The following is a 21,988-nucleotide window of genomic DNA, read 5'->3' on the forward strand; positions in this document are numbered from 1 at the left end:
CTAACATCAAGGGGAGGAGAGTCAGACAAAATCTCAATAGTTCCTATCCAGCACGTAGTGGTTCATGCTAGATAGGAATATCCTCCCTCTGGTCTAGGGGAAATCAGATGATATACAAGGACCGTCTTTTTTCTGTAATTCCTTTCCCTGCGAAGATAATGAGCCCTCCGCATAAAAATCCAAATTAATTTCTGTTTTGAAATCTTCCTGCATACCGTTTAATCCTTAAATAATTCTCACAACCAAATTGCCATTAATTCTGATTCCACATAACTCAGCCATCTGATCTTATTGTAATGGTCTAATTTTAAACAATCTTTAAATATGTTTTGTATTAAATTGGTGCTAGTCTAATGGTATGTAACATGTAAGGTAACCCCAATTCTATATGTAAGATATCATTTGAATAAGTGGAAGGTAGAAACACTAGGGACTTAAAAATGATCTTCAAGTTTTTGGAGACAGCCGGTAGGCGCCATACCCCAGACTCCTGCCCCTTATGTGGCTATTGCCTTAATTTTGGCCTGAGAAATGTTTTAATTGGGTCAAGGGGGCTAGTGTCTAACTTTTGGAGAAGGCCTTAATAGCTTTCAGACTTCTTTCCATTCCTAGTGCTCTTGCCGATACCAGGTTCTCCCAAGTTTGATTTTTATCAAATAAGACTCCCAGGTATGGGAAGGACTCTACCACTTCTGTTTTCTGGCAATCCATATGGAAGTGTGGGGATTTATCAGCTTTGCCAGACCCTGCTATAATGACAGAAGATTTTGTATCATTTACTTTAAGGTCCAGCGAAGCCATGAATGATGCATATGTTGTTATGAGCCATTGGAGAGCTTCCCCCGTTCTTGCAATGAACACTGCATCATCGGCGTAAGCTAACATTGGTAGGGGGTGGGTGTCAAACAAGGGCACGTCCAGGGATGAGCCTGCTATTAACACTGCATCCTCGGCGTAAGCTAACATTGGTAGTGGGTGGGTGTCAAACAAGGGCACGTCCAGGGATGAGCCTGCTATTAACACTGCATCCTCGGCGTAAGCTAACATTGGTAGGGGGTGGGTGTCAAACACGGGCACGTCCGGGGATGAGCCTGCTATGAACACTGCATCCTCGGCGTAAGCTAACATTGGTAGGGGGTTGGTGTCAAACACGGGCACGTCCGGGGATGAGCCTGCTATGAACACTGCATCCTCAGCATAAGCTAACATTGGTAGTGGGTGGGTGTCAAACACGGGCACGTCCGGGGATGAGCCTGCAATTAACACTGCATCCTCGGCGTAAGCTAACATTGGTAGTGGGTTGGTGTCAAACACGGGCACGTCCGGGGATGAGTCCGAGAGGGCTGCCTCAACCCCGTTCATATAGCTGGAAAAAAAGAAACGGGGCGAGGACACATCCTAGCTTAACTCTCCTAGCGATCTTAAAGGGGCGGGTTCATTCCCCATTTTTGCCATACAGGACACATGCAGTGGCATTTACATATAGTTGGCGGATAAAGATAATTATAAGTGGATCAATCCCCATCTCCTCCAATAAATACCAAAGTTTCTGATGGCTCACGCAGTCAAATGCAGCTGATACGTCTATAAAAGCCATGTAGAATTTCCCGTCTTTCGATCTGGTATATTTGTCTATACATAGTGACAGGTTTAGACATTGGTCTGTAGTGGCTTTTTCCCTCTGGAAGGCATACTGCACCTGCATTAAGATGTTTCTTGGGTCCACTCTTCCAGCCTGAATAAAAGGAACCAACCCATAAGTTTGGCAGTTGTGTCCAATAAGGAGATAGGCCTATAGTTCTTTGGGCTTCCCCAGTCCCCTTTTTTGTATATCAGAATAATTACACTATGCTTCCAGGAAGGTGGAGGCCCATCTATAACTATGCTGTTAAAAACATTTGTTAGCAGCAGAGCCCACAAATCTTGGTTTTCCTGAAAAAGATCTATCGGCACCCCATCAGGTCCTGGGGTTTTACCAGCAACCACAGGCCGCCAACCCTCTTCTGAATTCTGAGAGTGAAAAAGAAACCTGCAATTTAGTATCTGTGTCACTAGAGGGCGCCACAGGAGCAGTGTTTGAGGTGAATATAAATTCACAGTGTGCCACCCATGCTTCTTCACCTACATATGAGTCCAGTGTCGGATCCTTAGTATTTTTATTACTTTCTAAAAATCTCTGCTATTGCATGTCCTAGCTGCCTGATCGAGGCCTTCCCAGGCCTCCACCCTCATATCCCTCTCTCTGTTCCTTCGAACCGACTTATAGTCACTGCATAGCGATCTCTCTCAAGATTGGTATGTTTGCCAAAACCAAAACCAGTGGAGAGGCCGCTGGACATCACCAAGTGGTTCACAGCCTTTGAGAGGGCTTGTGATATCAGACAACTAAAGAAACCTCTCTGGGGGGCACTTCTCTGGGAACTGTTCTCTGGTAATTGCAGAGACAGACTTCTGGCCCTTTCTGGGCCAGATGCAGGGTCCTATGACCTCATGAAGAAAACTCTGTTTGAGGGCTTTGGACTCACTACTGAGGAGTATAGAATTAGAATCAGGGGGGCTCACAAAACCCAGACCCAATCCTGGATAGATTTCGTAGACTACTCAGTAAAGACACTGGATGGTTCGTTAACTGGACACAATGTGCATGATTTTACTGGACTTTATAATTTGTTTATGAAGGAACACATTTTGAGTAATTGCACAAATGAAAAGTTGCATCAGCATTTGGTAGACCTAGGTCTAATTTCCCCCGAAGAATTGTGTGGTGGGAATTCCTAAGAACTGGAGGAGAGTGATCACTGGGTTTCCCAACTGGGAAGTCGTGTGAGGCTGCAGTGCGCACAGACCAGTGCTGAGGTCTAAGAAAATATGCGAATTCTGCAGCATAAATGGTTAAAATGAAATTGAGAAGTAATTCCGAACCCGCCGCTGAAGTTATACCGAACTTTTGAGTATACACTAATGCAATAACCCCATAACAGAGCAATGGAGATTCTGGAGAACGTGATCATAGACGACACCGATCAGGAGTCAAGTTGCAACGCTGGGATCCCTAATTGGTCTCGTAGTGATCCGATACCTGTGCAGCGGCAGCCACAAGTCTCAGAGAACCGCTGGTCAGACGTACCTTGTCGGAGCTCTGGAGCAGAGGGGTGCCGTGGCTGTCAGTGAAAGTGTCATGGCACCAAAGAATGCGGCGGCGGCTGCTAAAGCAAGGGCGGCAAGACTGGCAGTCCGGGACGGTGCGGAGCCTGTGAGGCAAGCGGCGGTGTTCCAGAGCCTGCCCCAGGAGCTACCAAGAACATTCCAGCTAAGACACCGAAGCAGGGTGTAACTTCTAAACGGAAGGGAAGTCTGACTGCCCCCTCTGTCGTTGACCTCCTCTGCAAGACACCGGCGAAACTCCTTCCGGGTCAAGGCGGGAGGAGTCAGCCGGGAACTCAACAGACACCAGCAGCCGCAAAAGGGGCGAAGGCAGTGGATGAGCAGAGTAACCAGCAAAGCAGCGACGAGGACGTCCCTGGGATAACTGTGATAACGGGGACAACTGACGCTAACACAGTAAGCCCTACACATAATGATACAGCAGCTGGGGTTGAAGCAAGCATGAATGGGATAGGGGGTGTGGTGGTACAAGGGGGTGGAACTCCTGCGGACTTGGCTGAACAAATTACTACTCCCCTCCACCTCCTCTCCTCTCCTGGTATTGTACCATACTGCTGATTTCTGCCTCGCAAATAACATTATTTATTTACATAACTGCACCGCGCTCTGTAACGCTGCTGTGCCTTGTGTTTGCTTGCTGCCTATTACAATTGTATTTGGATTTTGGTGTGCTCCGTAATTTGCTCTGTTCAGCGCTTTCTGGCTTTACTTGATATAGCGCTTCCTCTGCTGGCCTGAAATAATCTTGCCCCCATAGCGCTCCATTACCATTATAGCTTTTGCTGTTGGAGACCCTCGCAGCATTTGTTTACCTGACTGCCATTTTCTTTGTTTTTGGCCCGTCCCAGACCCTCCCTGCACATCGCTCCTGCCTCCCAGCTGACCCTCCCACGCTCCGCCCCCTCCACTATCCATTTAAGACAGATGTCCCAACGCGCAGCGTCCACGCGCAGCGGTCGCGCCGAAGGTGCGCCAAAGGTAAGCCCGTCTACGCCCGTCCGCGCCTGGACCGCGCCCAGCGCCAGATCCCCTGGTCCCTGCAGCACCCACCCCTCCCGCATTACATACGACGCCTCCACCCTCTTAGCACTTAACCCCGGCCAACTCCCTACCTGCGCCGAAGCAGCACCAGGACACACCCATGGACCCTTCACCTGCCACTCCTGCAAATTCACCTGCATCAAGACCCACACCAAATCCACAAACACCAAACGGAGATCCAACACCAACCACCTCAAATGCATTCTTCTCAACACCCGCTCGGTTCACAAACACGCCATCGACCTTTGGAATCTACTCGACGCCAGTTCTCCGGACATCGCCTTCCTAACAGAAACCTGGATGAATGCCTCTTCAGCTCCAGACATCACCATAGCCATCCCGGACGGCTACAAGATCATCCGTAAGGACCGCACCATCCAAACAGGAGGAGGCATCGCCATCGTCCACAAGAACACCATCCGCATCTCAACCAGCTCAGAAGACAACCTCGCTATCGCCGAACACCTTCACTTCCAGATCCACATCGACCCCAAGACCACACTTAGAGGCACCCTCCTCTACAGACCACCAGGACCCCGCACTAGATTCAGCGAAGACATCACTGACTTCATCACCCCACACGCCCTCCCCTCGGAAGAATACATTCTACTGGGAGACCTCAATTTCCACCTGGAAAAGAACAACAACAGTAACACTACCACCCTCCTGGACAACCTCGCCAATCTCGGACTCAAACAACTTGTTAACACCCCCACACACTATGCAGGACACACACTCGACCCTATCTTCACTTCCAGCAAGCATATCTCCTCCACGCACACCACACCCCTCCACTGGACGGACCACAGTTGCATACACTTCATTTACAATAAGACCACGATCCACAACCACCCTCAACCAACTCTGCGAAGAAATTGGAACAAAATCACCATTGACCAGATCTCCACATCACTGCTTCAAAAACCCCCGACCTACTCAACGAATCCTAACCAAGCCGCCATCAACCTCACACAATGGTTAACCCAAACCGCCGACAAACTAGCTCCCTTGAAAAAACATCAAATCAAACAAGGCAGCAAGAACGTCCCCTGGTTCAACGATGACTTTAAAAAATCCAAGAAGCTCTGTCGTTCCCTTGAGAAAACTTGGAAAAAAGACCCAAACACTACCACCCAAGCCGCCTTCAAAAACGCCACCCGCAAACACCACCAACTAATCCGGACTACCAAGAAATCAGCACTCAAAGACCGACTTGACAACAACGCCCACAACAGCAAGGAACTTTTCAACATCATCAAAGAATTCACCAACCCCACCGCCAGCTCAAACGACATCACCCCCTCTCAAGTCCTCTGCGACTCCCTCACCTCATTCTTCCATGACAAAATCGCTGACATTCATAACAGCTTCGACAACCAACCCGTAAACCAGTCAACCTGACTTACCTCCGAACCTGTAACTCCTCCGAATAACCTTTTCGACTGGAACCCAATCACCACAGAAGACACCATTCGCCTAATGAACTCCATCCACTCAGGATCCCCTACAGACCCATGCCCCCATCACATCTTCAACAGAGAAAAACTCCATCATCGCACCCCATCTCCGAGACGTCATCAACTGCTCCCTCAACTCCGCCACATTCCCAGAAAGCTGGAAACACGCCGAACTCAGCGCCCTTCTGAAGAAGCCCACAGCTGACCCCACCGAACTCAAAAATTACCGCCCCATCTCGCTCCTCCCATTCCCTGCCTAAGTCATTGAGAAAGCCGTCAACAATCAGCTCGCCGCCTTCCTCGAAACCAACAAATCACTCGACTCCTCACAGTCTGGATTCCGAGCCAAACACAGCACCGAGACCGCCCTCATCACAGCAACAGACGACATTCGAACACTACTGGACAACGGAGACACAGTCGCCCTCATCCTCCTTGACCTCTCTGCAGCCTTCGGCACAGTCTGCCATAGCACCCTGATACAACGCCTCAGAAACATCGGAATTCAAGGAAAAGCATTAGACTGGATCATCTCGTTCCTCGCTGGAAGAACTCAGAGAGTCCGCCTCCCCCCTTTTAAGTCAGAGGCCACCGAAGTCATCTGCGGCGTCCCGCAAGGATCATCACTCAGCCCCACCCTCTTCAACGTCTACAAGAGCCCCCTCGCAACCATCACACGTCAACACAACCTCAACATCATCTCCTACACTGATGACACTCAGCTGATCCTCTCACTCACCAAAGACCCAATCTCCGCCAAACCCAACCTACATGAAGGGATGAAAGAAGTAGCCAAGTGGATGAAGCAAAGCCGTCTAAAACTGAACTCGGACAAAACGGAAGTCCTTATCTTAGGCGCACCCCCCTCCGCCTGGGACGACTCTTGGTGGCCAACGGCACTAGGAAAAGCCCCCATACCGACGGACCATGCACGGAACCTGGGCATCATCCTGGACTCCTCACTCTCGATGACCAGACAAGTCAACGCCGTCTCATCTTCATGCTTCAACATCCTACGCATGCTCAAAAAAACATTTCGCTGGATCCCCACCGAAACAAGAAAGACGGTCACCCACGCACTGGTTACTAGCCGTCTGGACTACGGAAACACCCTCTACGCCGGTACCACCGCAAAACTGCAGAAAAAACTCCAACGCATCCAAAATGCTTCGGTCAGACTCATACTTGACATCCCCCGCACAAACCACATTTCCATTCACCTGAAAGACCTTCACTGGCTCCCCATCAACAAGAGGATAACGTTCCGTCTCCTCACCCACGCACACAGAGCCCTATACGAACTTGGACCTGATTGTCTCAACACGCGCCTTTCCTTTTACACCCCCCCCCGCCAGCTGCGTTCGTCCAACCAAGCCCTCACCGCTGTGCCGCGCATCCACAAAGCCACCATGGGGGAAGATCCTTCTCCTACTTAGCGGCCAAAACCTGGAATTCCCTTCCCACCCACCTACGCCTTACTCAAAACCTTCAGAAAACTGCTTAAAACCTGGATATTCGATAAGTAAACCTGGAAATTGAAGGGGGAGACGCTCGCTCCTTCGTAATACAACTTTTTCATGACTCTCTCCCTGAATTGTCTAGCTAGAACTGGGACTTTCAACGAGCCCACCATGTCCCTCTTACTCTAAGACACCCGGTCAAAGCTGGGGGGTATCCAAGGGCTATTTTAGTCTATTTCGGCAACTTCCTCTTAAGACAGGCAATTGCTGAGAAGGCCAGGCCGGAAGCAAAAAGATCCAGGGGGTCAATAACATACTTCGTATGCCCGGACTTCTGCCACGCAACTGTGGAGAGGAGGTGGCGGCTTCGCCAACTCATTAAACCCTTCCAAGGAAGGCGATAATCTAACGCTAGAAATAGGGTTACTCGCTCATGCTTTTTCACTCAACCCCTTATATTATCCATAATACTCCATAGACATCTGGAGTGGGTAAGAGGGCAATATCCGCCAGAGTCGAGTAGGACGAAAAAACTCCTGCAGAGACCCTCTTGGTTTATTCAGCGTTGAAGGATACAGTGTTCCAAAATATTGTGCACCTAATCTCTGTTCCCTTGAATCCTACTCTGAATAAAAAATGCAGTCGGACGAAGAAAACACCAACACGAGAGATCTTGCTAGACGGTTACTAGAAGCTGATGATAGCATTTTACAAACGAATGCGGAAGCAAAACTTATTCCAATAAATATAAGGAAAATTTTGACTTACAAATTAATAAACAACGGTGTAACACCGAAAGGTGGGACAGTCGTATTTGTAGTAGAGGCACACGAATATCGGCAGACAGAGGTATTCTATTCCTGGATAAGATTCCCAGAAGTAAATCAAATAACCAAAGAGTTTCACTACTATGAACCAGGTGATATTCCAACGGAACACGTTCCCCATGAGGAAATTGAGATTCCACTAACTTACCAACACCACGAGCTTTGGTTTAAAGGCGCCCTACAACACTGTGAACACATAACAAGGCCCGGTCCACTAGGGAGACCGGGAGCAACTTGGCCAGTTTTAGCCGGCTACACACCTCATCCGGACGTAAGGAAAATGTCTAAAGAAGAGGTGATTACCCAGCTAGAAGAACTAGTTAAAATTCACAGACAATTAGTCCAATATGTCATGAGGACTTTGACGGTCCACCCGACAATAGGACTCCCACAACAGACCCCTCATCAGGGGACTACAAATAAAATTACACCACAAACAATTCAGTCAGTAATTGGAAAGTTACCTACTAAACGGGAACAAATACCATTTTGGCTAGCACAAAAAATCACTCAAATAGAGGCAGTTTTTCCTGATAGTACACCTCATTAAAAACACAGAATTCTGACCATTTGTCTACCAATGGGAATTGCACCAAATGTGGAAGACTGCGACACTTGGGGTACAGTCTTTGCTTCAATCTATACAAAAACACACGGTGTTCCGTCTATGGCGGTAATACCAGACATTCTGAAACAGATTCAGAATGAATATGGCCCAGAACCAGCCTTAAATTTAGGTGTGAAGTTACTGAAAAATTTTAAACAGGTATCAGCTATATTATTAGCTAATGTAAGGGGTGAAGCAGCATCTGTAGCAATCCGCCATAGGTTAAGAGAAATAGATGAGGAAGACCAGCCCTCTGAACTAGCCAGAATAATGGAAAAATGCTATGAAGAACTGGGTAGAGATAGTTTAGGTGGGAAACCACTAAAACCCCAACTACCAGATAGCACAGAGAAGTCGTTTGTAAAAAACACTTCAAATACTCCTAAAAATAGATGGGAAAGTAATAAAAATATTACACCCAGGGAGAAACAATTTAAACAAAGAGGGAGATCACCCAAGAGAAGGAACAAAACTCTGACTACATGGCCCCTAGAGAATACAAACCGGCTCTGGGACAAGACGAACATACGGTAGCCTCAGGGGAAACTCCTAATCCTCCAGTATTGATTTGTCCCAACGCCCTGGAGAGCATTACGCACTTCATGTTTAATTTGTCCCGAACCCCTGGACAGCATTGCGCACTTCATGCACCTAGTGACGTCCATATGTCCAACCTTGTGCGTCAAACCAGTCACCTAGCTAGTATAAAAGCAGCCAGGTTGGTCCAGTCAAACACGCAGTGGTTTTCTGGAGCTGATCGACTGACCTCGTCCCAAGCCCAGCAGATGCGAGACCTGAACCCAGCCGACCCTCCTACTTGACGCACTGAGAGTCAAGTCAAGTCAAGTCAAAGGATTTATATAGCGCGCTACATACCCGGAGGGTCTCAAGGCGCTTGAAGAAGGGTGGGGAATTACTTGTCGAATATCCAAGTTTTAAGTTGCTTTCTGAATGCTAGGTGGTTCTGAGTGAGACGAAGGTGAGAGGGGAGTGAGTTCCAGGTTTTAGCTGCGAGGTAGGAGAAGGATCTCCCTCCCATGGTGGTTTTGTTGATGCGAGGTACGGTAGCAAGGGCTTGGTTGGAGGATCGTAGCTGGCGGGAGGGGGTGTAGAAGGAAAGTCGTGTGTTGAGGCATTCGGGTCCGAGTTCGTAAAGTGCTTTGTGTGCGTGGGTTAGGAGGCGGAAAGTAATCCTCTTATTGACAGGAAGCCAGTGTAGGTTTTTCAGGTGACTAGAGATGTGGTCTTTACGCGGGATGTCTAGTATGAGTCTGGCTGATGCGTTCTGGATGCGTTGGAGTTTTTTCTGGAGTTTTGCGGTGATACCGGCATATAGGGTGTTTCCGTAGTCCAGGCGGCTTGTAACCAGTGCATGGGTGACCGTTTTTCTGGTTTCGGTGGGGATCCAGCGAAAGCTGCCTTTTTCTCCAGCCGAGAAAATCCAGCTCCGGTGTTCCCTGCTTGCCACAGCCGGCTGCCGGGATATCGAGTTCAGAGATTCCAGTCCTCTCACATTCTGAAACAAGGTATGGAGCTGATTAGCCGCAGAGAATGATTCTTGGTTTTTAGAATAATCTGGCAGAGAAATTATTTACCTTAACTGAGGTTCTCACTTATCTTTTCCCGTTCACAACTTACGTTAGGAACACGGGGTAGGCATAAGGTAGATTACATCAGTTGAGTTAGCTTAGCTATTTTTAGTTAGCTTTCTATTGTATAGATTTTAGGATATGTTTTAGATGCATGTTATGGCTAAGAAACGATAACATGCTTTTGCAGTATTACTTTATAATACTCTTTTTACTGTATGCACTATATTTTATAACAAGTGTTGCTATCATTGCAATTCACTTCTCCTGTGTGAGAAAACAGACTGTTCAATAAATAACACCTTTTATTGAAAACGCCTGTCTCTCTTTCTCTACACTCTCGAGTGAAACTAAGAATGCATGACTAAGTGAGTAAAACCATTTCTATTGTTTTTTACGACTCTGGAGATTTACTCCTAACTCATGGAGATACAAAGTTGTCATGTTGTATGGTTGTCAGAAGCTAAATCTCTTCCTGTCTAAGTAGGCACTATAATACCTCATCCTACATTCGAGAAAGTTTCTAGTGACCTCTGAGCTAGCTGGCAAAACCCCTTAAGTCTAATGTTGTCAGCAGGGGATCCTTGGTAACCTCAGTTACTGGTCTTTTGTTGTTGATGTTATTCCAATGCGCAGATGCCTAAGGAGATAATAGGAACTACACTACAGTACCACCTCCTCTGCACTCCTGGACAGGCCTCACCTGCACTTAACCCCATGGACAGGACATGCTTCACTTCCTCTGCACCCTGGACAGGCCTCGCCTCTTCTGCTCCCCCTGGACAGGCATCTCCCCTGCACCCCTCAGGACGGGCCTCACCTCCTCTGCACCCCTGGACAGGCTTCACTTCCTCTGCACCCCTGGACAGACCTCTCCTCCTCTGTACCCCTGGACAGGCCTCTCCTTCTCTGCACCACTGGACGGGCCTCACCTCCTATGCACCCCTGGTCAGACCTCTCCTCCTCTGCACCTCTGGACAGGCCTCACCTCCTCTGCACCCCTGGACAGGCCTCTCCTCCTCTGCACCCCTGGACAGGCCTCACCTCCTCTGCACCTCTGGACAGGCCTCTCCTCCTCTGCACCCCTGGACAGACCTCTCCTCCTCTGCACCCCTGGTCAGGCCTCACCTCCTCTATACCCCTGGACAGGTCTCACCTCCTCTGCTCCCCTGGACAGGCCTCTCCTCCTCTGCACCCCTGGACAGGCCTCACCTCCTCTGCACCCCTGGACAGACCTCTCTTCCTCTGCACCCCTGGACAGGCCTCACCTCCTCTGCACCCCTGGACAGGCCTCATCTCCTCTGCACCCCTGGACAGGCCTCACCTCTTCTGCCTCTCCCTTGGACAGGCCTCACCTCCTCTGCACCCCTGGACAGGCCTCTCCTCTTCTGCACCCCTGGACAGGCCTCACATCTTCTGCCTCTCCCTTGGACAGGCCTCACCTCCTCGGACCCCTGGACAGGCCTCTCCTCCTCTGCACCCCTGGACAGGCCTCACCTCCTCTGCACCCCTGGACAGGCCCCTCCTCCTCTGCACTCCTGGACAGGACTCACCTCCTCTCCACCCCTGGACAGGCCTCACCTCCTCTGCACCCCTGGACAGGCCTCTTCTCCTCTGCACCCCTGGACAGACCTCTCCTCCCCTGCCCCCCTGGACAGGCCTCACCTCCTCTGCACCCCTGGACAGGCCTCTCTTCCACTGCACCCCTGGACAGGCCTTTCCTCCTCTGCTCCCCACTCAGGCTCAGCAGCAGTTAGAGCTGAGCTCTCCTGACCTGACCATGAATGCCAGGGGGGGTGGGGGGCGGGGGGGGGGGGGTTGGATCTGATCCTTGGATTAATAAATTGCAGCCAAGTGAGTTGGCAGCTCTCCTACCTGATCAGAAACCTGTCCGGGCTCCCTCCTCCTCCTGGGGTCTGTGAGGGTCTGAAGATGGAGGTAACTGCCCACCAGACAGGGCTCCTTCCTCCTCTGCAGCAGGCTGGACACACCAGGAGAGGGAGGAAGTGATGTCACCGCTGCTGCTGATGCTGTCTCTGCCACCGCTGACCCGGAAGAGGAAACCCTTCTCCCTTTCATACAGTGTGCAGATCAGTGGGTTTCATCAACAGGCGTGGACCGCCCTCTGGTGGCCGCTGACGGAACCGCCGCCTCCAGGCTCCAGCAGTGAATACATTTCACGCAAACAAGCACTTATACCTGTAAAGACCTGGGATTTCAGATGTCACAGACATGAATGTTTTTAAGGGTCAGGCAGTTCAAGTACAGGGCCTCACACTTGGCTGCTGTAAAAAAATATTTATAGCTTCACTTCAGATGAGCATCTTCAAAACACTGATGTAAAGGACTTAAGAGTATTTACAGAAAGGTGACAAATGGAAGTGACAGTCTGTATTTCAATGAATTTATTGGTATTTTAATGAATATATATCTGTATTTTAATGAATATATATCTGTATTTCAATGAATATATCGGTATTTTAAAGAATATATGAGTATTTCGGTCAGTTTTGCAATTAATCTAGGCAGCTTATTTATTCTTTTAAATAATTTATTTGCAGTTTTTCAAATCCACAACGTGCTAGATAGCAAAGAAAACAGAGGTAAATACCATGGAGATTTAAACACCAGATCAGTGACAATGAGGCATAGATCATGTGTCAAAGCGACAATTGAAGGAACAGCTTATTTCTAATTTTCCTATGTCTGTGGCTTATTCCTTATATTTGATACGGTTTTATATCCTCAAACAAGACTGAATTTTAGGTTCTAATTAGGTTTTGAGTTTCTGGTTTAAGAGCACAACTGTCTCCTAAAATATTAAGATAGCGGCCTCTTCCAGGCTTTGTCAGTTTGTTTACAGTCTTTCAACAAAGATTCACTGACAAAAAAAAACAATTTATCTTTGAAACAACTAATTCCTAAGATAGAGATATCAAGTATGAACCAGAAATGTCTCACACAGTTTGCATTGTATCATAAAAATGAGTGGGTGTTACTGGTATGAGGAACAGGGGAGAGGCATTTCACTACTCGAAAATATTCCACTCCTTTACATAGGACCTTATATCATAGTACACTTGTCATCAGTACACCGTTGATTAGTGAGTGTGTCAACTCTTTGTAGCATTGTCATTCAAGCAGCCTTGAATGCCTCGACAGCAACATTAGTTCGGATGTGCATACATCAGAGCCCTCAAACCTCACTCATCACGAGTGACACACACATTTGGAGGTCGGTCTGAAGTGTCCCTCAAACCTGGCTCATTCTTCAAAAATATGGGGATTAACTAGAACTTCACAAGCAGACTCTCTGTCCCACATTTTAGTGGCAAAACGTTTCTCATATTTCACCATGAGTATTGCACACAGTTCAGTGAAATGTTAAATTGAATGTCAATTTTAGTGAGACTTGGTTGTAAATTTTATCACTTTACATTTGTTCTGATCAAGTCTATAAATTCAGTAATGTCTCTTCCTTTGGAATTGTCAAAGTCAAATGTTAAGTGAAACCAGAAAGACGGAGACGTAAGGAGGAGAACATCGGAGGCGGAGTCGTGGGACAAGGAGCGGGACGGAGGTCGGAGGTTACCATCAGAGGCGGAGTCGTGGGACAAGGAGCGGGACGGAGGTCGAAGGTTACCATCGGAGGCGGAGGCAGAGGTGAAGACGGGTCGGAGGTCACCATCGGAGAAGGAGACGACCGGGGAAGGAGAAGCAGAGTCGGCGCCTGCTGAGGACGGAGGGAAGCCCGGAGGCCAACGTCCCTGTGAGCCGCCCAGCTGCACACCCGAGGGAGGTGTGTGGCTAGCACAGGTGCGTGACTGCTTGCGGGGCTGGGTGGGACGTAAGGGTGCCCCTAGGCCCTAACCACGGTATTCCTGTATTCCCGGTTCCCCTTCCCTGAGCACGTTACTACCCTCCCTATACCGCACTTGTATATATCAGAGCACCGGTTGTATCCTCACCCCCTGCCCTGTAACAGCAAGCGCTGAGTACAGTTTACTCACGAGACCCTTGTGTTTGTTTGCTTTTGGGGAGTCACGGACACAGCAGAGACGGAAGAAGAAGAAGAGAGCCCCCGACGAAGCCCGGACGGTTGTCGGAGGACAGACAAGCCCCGACGGAGGAGAAGGAGCCGTAGCCGGTCTCCCAGGCGAACTACCCATATCAGAAAGACCTGTACAGATTACCTATTGGCATCAATAAAGCCCTCTGTAACCAAAACCCGGTTGTTGCCCTTTCCTGCTACGCTACCCCACCCTGAGCCCGTCACAGTTGTGGAGAATGCGGGCAGAGACACCATCAGTCTAGAGATGGAAACGGTGATCCAGCAACTAGTGAAAGGCCAAGAGAGGTTGGAGTGGGTAGCAGAGCAACAGCTGAACTCCGCCCAAGCCGATCGGGAGATCCTTAAGAAAGTCCTAGAACCGCGAGTGGACCCGCCACAACCCTGGGTGGACCCCCCATTGTCAGCAGGAAGTCGGGAAGAGCGTGTCATACCTCATGGGTCTTCTGCAGTGTCCCTGCAGAAATACCACCCCGGCGAGGACCCTGACTCCTTCTTGCTCAACTTTGAAAGAGCTGCAAGTGCATGCGGATGGCCAGTGAGCAAGTGGCCCTTTTTTTTGGCTCCCCTCCTGGTCGGAGAAGCACAAGCTGCATACCAGGTAGCGAACCCCACCGGGGATACCCCCTACCCCGAGGTGAAGCGAATCATCCTCAATCAGCTAGGACTGGATGCCGAAGCTTACCGGATCAGATTCCGTAAGGAACGGGGCGCTCCAGGGGAAAACACCAAAACCTTATTCGTACCGCTTAAGATGGCCGCTGACATGTGGCTGACTCCCTCCACCAGCACGAAGGCTGAAATCATGGACCGAATCTATCTGGAGCAGTATCTAGAGGCGCTCCCCTACGCCACCCAACGGTGGCTCAGACAACACCACAATTTAATGACGACACAAGCCATTGACATGGCCGCTACGTTCGCCAGAGCCCAACCCCGCACACCGGGGTGGGGGCACGAGAGGAACCCCAAGCCAGTCGAAAGACTTGAGAGACGCCCTCCTTGTCCTGTGGAATTGTCGTGTCCAAAACCCTGAAAACCAGACAGTCCAGCCTCTTCAGGACCCCAGTGTTTTGACTGTGGCAACTGGGGCCATATCGTGAGGTTTTGCCCTAAAAGAAGACCACAAGACGAGCCTATGGAGGTGGGGTACCTTCCACGAGCCGTTCTATACTCAGCGGAATTGGGGAGTACCTACAGAGTAAGTGTAAGGGTGAACGGGTCCTCCATTCCTGCCCTCTTAGACTCGGGGTGTAGGCAATCCATCATTCAGACCAAACACGTAACCCTGTCCCAATACCTGCCCCGGAAAAAGGTCCATATACGGTGTGTACATGGAGACGTGAAGCCCTATCCCTTAGCCCAGGTTCCCATCCAACCCCTGAGAGGACAGACCCAGATGATCCGAGTGGGTGTACTATCCTCACTCTCCGAGGACCTGATCATAGGTACAGACAATCCCCACTTCCTCCAGTGGTTTAAACATAGCATAGGACAGAAGGAGCAACAAGCACCCCACAAGTCCCCTTGAGAAACCTGCCCGGCACTGTTGACACCCGATCCCTGGGTATTGGATAGGAGCTTTCGCTTTTCCCAGGCTAATGACAACACCTTGTTTAACGCCTGGGACCAAGCCCATCAAGAACAAAACAGCCCCAGCAACAGATACCTACGGTTTCTTCTAAAAAACGACCTCTTGTACCGCCAGGGGAAAGAGGACGAAGAGGCCCAACTCCTGGTCCCTCTTACTTTCCGTGAGCAGGTGCTGTTCTTTGCCCACAGTCATCTGGTCGCCGGACACACTGGATCCGAGAAGACGACTCAAAACATACTCTGGCATTTCTATTGGCCCGGTATTTACCAAGACACATCCAGATATTGCCAGGAATGCAGCATTTGCCAAAACATGACTAAGCCACCAGTAGTGCCCTTGCAGCACCTTCCCATCATAGGCAAGCCCTTCGAAAGAGTGGGGATGGATTTAATCGGACCGCTACCCAAGACCAGGAAGGGGTACCAACACGTCCTGGTGATGGTGAATTACGCCACGAGGTTCCCGGAAGCTTTTCCCTTAACAGCGACCACTACGAAACAGGTCGCCGAAAAGATGATCGAGCTGTTCAGTCGGGTGGGGTTCCCCAAGGAGATTCTCACGGATCAGGGGACCCCCTTCGTCTCTCGACTAATGAAGGAAGTGTGTAAGAACCTGGACATCCATCAGATAAGACCTCCGTGTATCAGCCCCAGACGGACGGACTGGTCGAACAGTACAACCGCACCCTAAAGACTACATTGAGGAAAATGCTAGAAGTGAGCGGAGCCGAGTGGGACCAAGTACTGCCCCTGTCTCTCTACGTCATACGGGGCCAACGCCAAAGCAGTTTAGGGGTCTCATCCTTTGAGCTCTTGTACGGAAGACAGCCTCGCTCACTGATGGAGATGACCAAAGACGCCTGGGAGAATGAGATACCAGAAGAAACAGCCTCTACCCTTGAATACGACCAAAGCCTGAAGTCAAAATTAGGGAAGCTGAGGGACTTAGCATACAACCACATGGAGGAAAGTCTATGGAAACAGAAGACAGCGTATGAAAAAGGAAAGAAGTGGCGGCAGTTGAAAGAAGGAGAATGGGCTCTCGTACTTCTTCCCTCCTCCACTCAGAAATTCCGGGCTGAATGGGTCGGACCCTACCAAGTCACCGGGACCATTGGCCAGACCAGTATTAGATTAAAGACGGGCCCAAACAAAACCCAGACCTATCATATTAATATGCTAAAGAATTGGCTGGGACCTCCTCCCCCGGCTGTCCACATGGCCTCAACCCCGGCCACACCAACCTCCACCCAAGAACAACTGGTCATAAATGACGAATTAACGTCACCACAAAGGGAGGATCTGTAACAGCTCCTGAACCTCCACGATAGGCTGTTTTCAGACCACCCAGGACGGACGACCCTTGCGGGGCACTGCATCAACACCCCTCCAGGGAAAGTCATCAAAATAAAGCCTTACCGGGTGCCAGAAGCTCGAAGGATGGCTATAAGAAAAGAAGTAATGGACATGATGGACTTGGGGGTAATACGCCCCTATAAGAGTAACTGGTCGAGCCCCATAGTCATGATTCCCAAACCGGATGGAACCGGCCGGTTTTGCATGGACTTTCGGGCCCTGAATGACATTTCCGAGTTCGACGCATACCCCATTCCAAGGGTGGATGAACTCATCGAGCGATTAGGAGACGCCCAATACATCACTACTTTAGACTTGACCAAAGGGTACTGGCAGGTGCCCCTGAGGGAGGGCGACAAGAACAAAACGCCATTCAGCACAGAGGACGGTCATTTCGAGTTTACCGTACTCCCTTTTGGACTCCATGGGGCACCTGCCACGTTCCAGCGCCTCATGAACACTGTCTTGTCCCCCGTGTTCACCTTTGCTTCAGCTTACCTAGACGACATAGTCATCCACAGTAAGACCTGGGAAGAACATTTGACCCATGTACATGAAGTATTCAGCGCACTGGAAAAAGCAGGCCTCAAGGTTAACTCGAAGAAATCCCTCGTCGCCTTCCAAAAAGTCAAATATCTGGGCTACATGTTGGGGCACGGACTCATAGAGCCGCAGATAGAAAAAGTGAGGGCGATCGTGGACACCCCTTTTCCCTCCATCAGAAAAGAGATGAGGGCTTTTCTCTGCCTAGTTGGATATTACAGGCGCTTCATCCCCCAATTTGTTGACATATCCGCACCCCTTACTGACTCCTTACGACTACAGGGGAAATCCAACTCTCCCATTCATCCCACTGAGCCCATGTACCATGCCTTCCAACGCCTCAAACGCATAATCACCTCCACTCCCGTGTTGACTTCCCCCGATTTCACACTGCCATTTATTCTACACACTGACGCTTCAGACTATGGGATAGGGGCGGTGTGGGATTGAACACCCTATAGTACATGTGAGCCGCAAACTGTTCCCACGGGAATTGAAGTACGCAACTATCGAAAAAGAGTGCCTGGCAGTAAGGTGGGTGGTGGAGAAACTTGCCTACTACTTGGAGGGTCACCCGTTCGCCCTATACACCGACCATGCTCCCCTGTTGTGGATGGCTAGGAACAAGTCCAACAACGCGAGAGTAATGCGGTGGTTCCTGGCCCTCCAACCCTACTCTTTTACGGTGCATCACAAAAAGGGGACTGACAACGTGAGCGCGGATTATCTTTCACGGCATCCGCTCCCCGATCGCGAGCGTCCAAGGGGGAGGTGTGTAACGGGGTATATCGGCAGACTCCCCCTATGGGCCATTGTCATCACCCGACCCCTATAGTGGAGCCACTAGACTGCCAGGACTTTGATCATATGTCCGAACCCCCCCCCCCCTCCTTTCTCTCTCTACACAGGACACCGAGGCGGGCCTTCCACTGACGGAAGATGAGTCGTGGCCCTTTAATTCATGGCCAGTGGAGGAGTGGGCAGTGCCAGAGGATGACGCGGCATCCTCAAATACGGAAGTAAGGCAAGCGAGGGTGTGCTTGTACACCCGGAGGTCGGAGGAGAGAAGCGGTTGGTGCGTGGAGGAAAGTGAAGGAAGCGATAGTACGGAGGAAGACGGAGACGTAAGGAGGAGAACATCGGAGGCAGAGGCGGAGTCGTGGGACAAGGAGCAGGACGGAGGTCGGAGGTTACCATCAGAGGCGGAGTCGTGGGACAAGGAGCGGGGCGGAGGTCGGATGTTACCATCGGAGGCGGAGGTGAAGACGGGTCGGAGGTCACCATCGGAGAATGAGACGACCGGGGAAGGAGAAGCAGAGTCGGCACCTGCTGAGGACGGAGGGAAGCCCAGAGGCCAACGTCCCTGTGAGCCGCCCAGCCGCACACCCGGGGGAGGTGTGTGGCTAGCCCATGTGCGTGACCGCTTGCGGGGCTGGGTGGGACGTAAGGGTGCCCCTAGGCCCTAACCACGGTATTCCTGTATTCCCGGTTCCCCTTCCCTGAGCACGTTACTACCCTCCCTATACCGCACTTGTATATATCAGAGCACCGGTTGTATCCTCAACCCCTTCCCTGTAACAGCAAGCGCTGAGTACAGTTTACTCACGAGACCCTTGTGTTTGTTTGCTTTTGGGGAGTCACGGACACAGCAGAGACGGAAGAAGAGGAAGAGAGCCCCCGACGAAGCCCGGACGGTTGTTGGAGGACAGACAAGCCCCGACGGAGGAGAAGAAGCCGTAGCCGGTCTCCCAGGTGAACTACCCATATCAGAAAGACCTGTACAGATTACCTATTGGCATCAATAAAGCCCTCTGTTACCAAAACCTGGTTGTTTCCCTTTCCTGCTACGCTACCCCACCCTGAGCCCGTCACAATACGCCAATGGGCCTAAGAGGTTTTTGATGGAGCGGCGAACCAAGGGTAATGATGGCGGACATTAGAATCTGCATGCTGAATGTGGGGAGATTGAATGACTGGAGGAAGAGACAAAGGCTGGCACATCTTGTCAAATTTAATAAGTTCGACGTGCTCTGCCTCCAGGAGACTCACCTTCCTTGGTCAAAGTGTAATCTCTTATTTCTAAACGGGTTCGAATTGGTTGCCTGTTCGTCTCAATCTTCAACAATTAGAGGTGTCGCTATACTGGTTAGGAGATCTTTGGGTGGTGTGAAAAGGATGAAGGTAGATAGCTGCGGCAGATGGGCTATCGCAGAAATAGAAATGGGTTTCACCTTATGCGTTGTGTACGGTTCAAATAGCGATGAGCCAGAGATCTTCAATTATTTGGAAATTGAACTGACTGGTTGGTCGGCACCGTTAATACTATGCGGGGATTTAAATATCTCCTCCAATTGGGTTGATGGGTGGCATTATGCGGGGCGGAAACCTAGGGTTTTTAGCTCGATAAAGGCTCTTATGGACTCACTTGGACTAATAGATGTGTGGGGGACTAAGGAGCCCCGAAATCCTGGCTATACCTACTTTTCAAACCCGGCCCAGAAATACTCCAAATTGGATTCTTTTTTTATTTCCACCCAGGAAAATAACAGAGTTGCTATTGTTAGGTTACCGAGGGTACTCTCGGACCATAACCCTCTGGTAATCACTTACCAAAGGGGGATCCGGGAAAGAGCTAGGACATCTTGGTCCTTCGAGAGGAGATTACTGGAAGATGTAAGGTATGTAGCTCATATTGAAAGGTGGATGGATGATTTTTTCGCAGCCAATAGATACAGCTCATCCCGCAACGTAGTATGGGAGTCTTTTAAAGCGGCTCTCAGAGGCAAAACAATCAGCTGAGCTGCTAGAATGAGGAAGGAAGATAGGACTGAGAAAACCCAATTATTGGAAAAGTTAGTATCCATAGAAGAAGAGCATATGAAGGTCATCACTACGAGTGGGGATGGTAGTAACAGCCATAATGTTCTATTGGCTATTAAGGCAGAATTACAGACGTTGGTCACTAAAAAGGCGATAGGGGAATTTCAGGCCACCAAAGCTAAGAGGTATGAAACGGGAGAACATGCAGGCAGAGCCCTGGCCCTTCCTCTGAGGCAAAAGAAGTCTAAAAACATTATTAAAAAAATAGAGGAGGGCGGTAGGGGGTATACAGAGACTAAGGAGATCTCAGCGGTGTTTAGGAAGTTTTATCAGAGATTGTATGGTGAGGAGGATAGGGACGGAGAACATCTGGATGACTTTAGAGATATAGGACCTCCCCTGGATGACTCACGTCAGGAAGAACTGGATTGGGACATCACAGAAATGGAGATTAAGGTTGCCCTACAGGAGTTAGCCTCAGGGAAGGCCGCCGGCCCCGACGGCATCCCTTTAGAAGTGTATAAGTGAATCGAATCAGAAATCATCCCGCTATTGACAGATCTTTTTAATGGGTTGTTTGCACCGGGCTGATCCCGGATTCGTGGAAAGAAACAAACATCGTAATATTCCACAAAAAAGGGAAGCCTAGTGAGAATCCGGGGTCGTATCAACCAATCTCATTGATCAATTCTGATACCAAGCTGTATTCCAAGATCTGGGCTATGAGGTTGGGCAGAATCATTGGCGGTCTCGTCTCCCCTTGGCAGCATGGTTTTGTCCCCGGACGTGGCAATACGGATCATACCAGCAGGGCAATAGCTCTATTTGACGCCCATGCTGCCACGGGAGCGGAGATGGCCATGATCCTGCTCGACGCAGAGAAGGCTTTCGATCGCGTGGTCTGGAGCTTTCTCTGGGGTATCTTGGTAGGAAGAGGGTTCGGGCAGAAAACTATTAGAGCACTAATGGCGATGTATTCCGAACCTGTCGCCAGAGTTACAGACATGAGTGAGAAATCCGATCTGTTTCCTATAAGGAGAGGAACGCGGCAGGGGTGCCCGTGCCCCCGATCCTTTTCTCTCTTTATATTGACCCTCTCATTCAGGCTATTTTAGGGTGTTCTAGGTTAAGCCCGGTGATCTATAACGGCTTTGAAAACAAAATATTAGCATACGCGGATGATCTTGCGGTTTTCTCAACCAATCCCCAGCAGGCAATGTTGGTCTTGTCTGAGCTTACTAAACATTTTGGATCCCACTCTGGTTATTTATTAAACGAAGCAAAGACCCAGATCATCTGCACTAAGAATATAGTTAAATCTGACTCTAGATTTGTGGATACAGCAGTTTATCTAGGAGTTAAAATTAATGCTGCGGTTAATAAAATTGTGGAAGAAAATTACCTACCGCTTATTAAATCCATAGAATCAGACTTGGGAAGGATGGATGGGTTACACCTTTC

General features: G+C 49.7%; 1 protein-coding gene and 1 long non-coding RNA gene across 2 annotated transcripts in view; both read right to left on the bottom strand.

Moving 5' to 3' along the window:
• The window catches only part of LOC147737293 (uncharacterized), an 83,305-nt gene extending 71,118 nt beyond the window's left edge, over nt 1–12,187 (bottom strand). Inside the window, exon 1 of the long non-coding RNA XR_015299316.1 lies at nt 12,022–12,187. This is a non-coding gene — a long non-coding RNA (uncharacterized LOC147737293). The remainder of the gene's footprint in view (nt 1–12,021) is intronic.
• LOC147737284 (uncharacterized) overlaps nt 1–21,988 on the bottom strand; it is a 1,685,245-nt gene that overhangs the window by 1,024,687 nt on the left and 638,570 nt on the right. The window lies entirely within an intron of this gene.

The sequence above is a fragment of the Lissotriton vulgaris genome, chromosome 1_1 (genome assembly GCF_964263255.1).
Source record: "Lissotriton vulgaris chromosome 1_1, aLisVul1.2, whole genome shotgun sequence".
Taxonomy (NCBI): domain Eukaryota; kingdom Metazoa; phylum Chordata; class Amphibia; order Caudata; family Salamandridae; genus Lissotriton; species Lissotriton vulgaris.